The 310-nt window shown below is 38.1% G+C and overlaps 1 protein-coding gene across 1 annotated transcript in view; it reads left to right on the forward strand.

Moving 5' to 3' along the window:
- NCKAP1 (NCK associated protein 1) overlaps positions 1-310 on the forward strand; it is a 109,657-nt gene that overhangs the window by 40,356 nt on the left and 68,991 nt on the right. The gene's annotated exons all lie outside the window — the stretch shown is intronic.

Raw genomic sequence — 310 nt, forward strand, 5'->3', positions numbered from 1 at the left:
TGCTTGGTCGTTACACCTCAGGGTGAAACGGCCAATTAGCATATTGCTCTCATTATATAGGACAAGGGTCCTCAAACTACGGCCCGCAGGCCACATGCAAATACAAATATTGTATTTGTTCCTGTTTTGTTTTTTTACTTCAAAATAAGATATGTGCAGTATGCATAGGAATTTGTTCATAGTTTCTTTTTGTTTTTTAAAAAATATATTTTATTGACTTTTTACAGAGAGGAAGGGAGAGGAATAGAGAGTTAGAAACATCGATGAGAGAGAAACATCAATCAGCTGCCTCCTGCACACTCCCCACTGG

Source organism: Myotis davidii, unplaced genomic scaffold (assembly GCF_000327345.1).
Source record: "Myotis davidii unplaced genomic scaffold, ASM32734v1 scaffold370, whole genome shotgun sequence".
NCBI lineage: Eukaryota > Metazoa > Chordata > Mammalia > Chiroptera > Vespertilionidae > Myotis > Myotis davidii.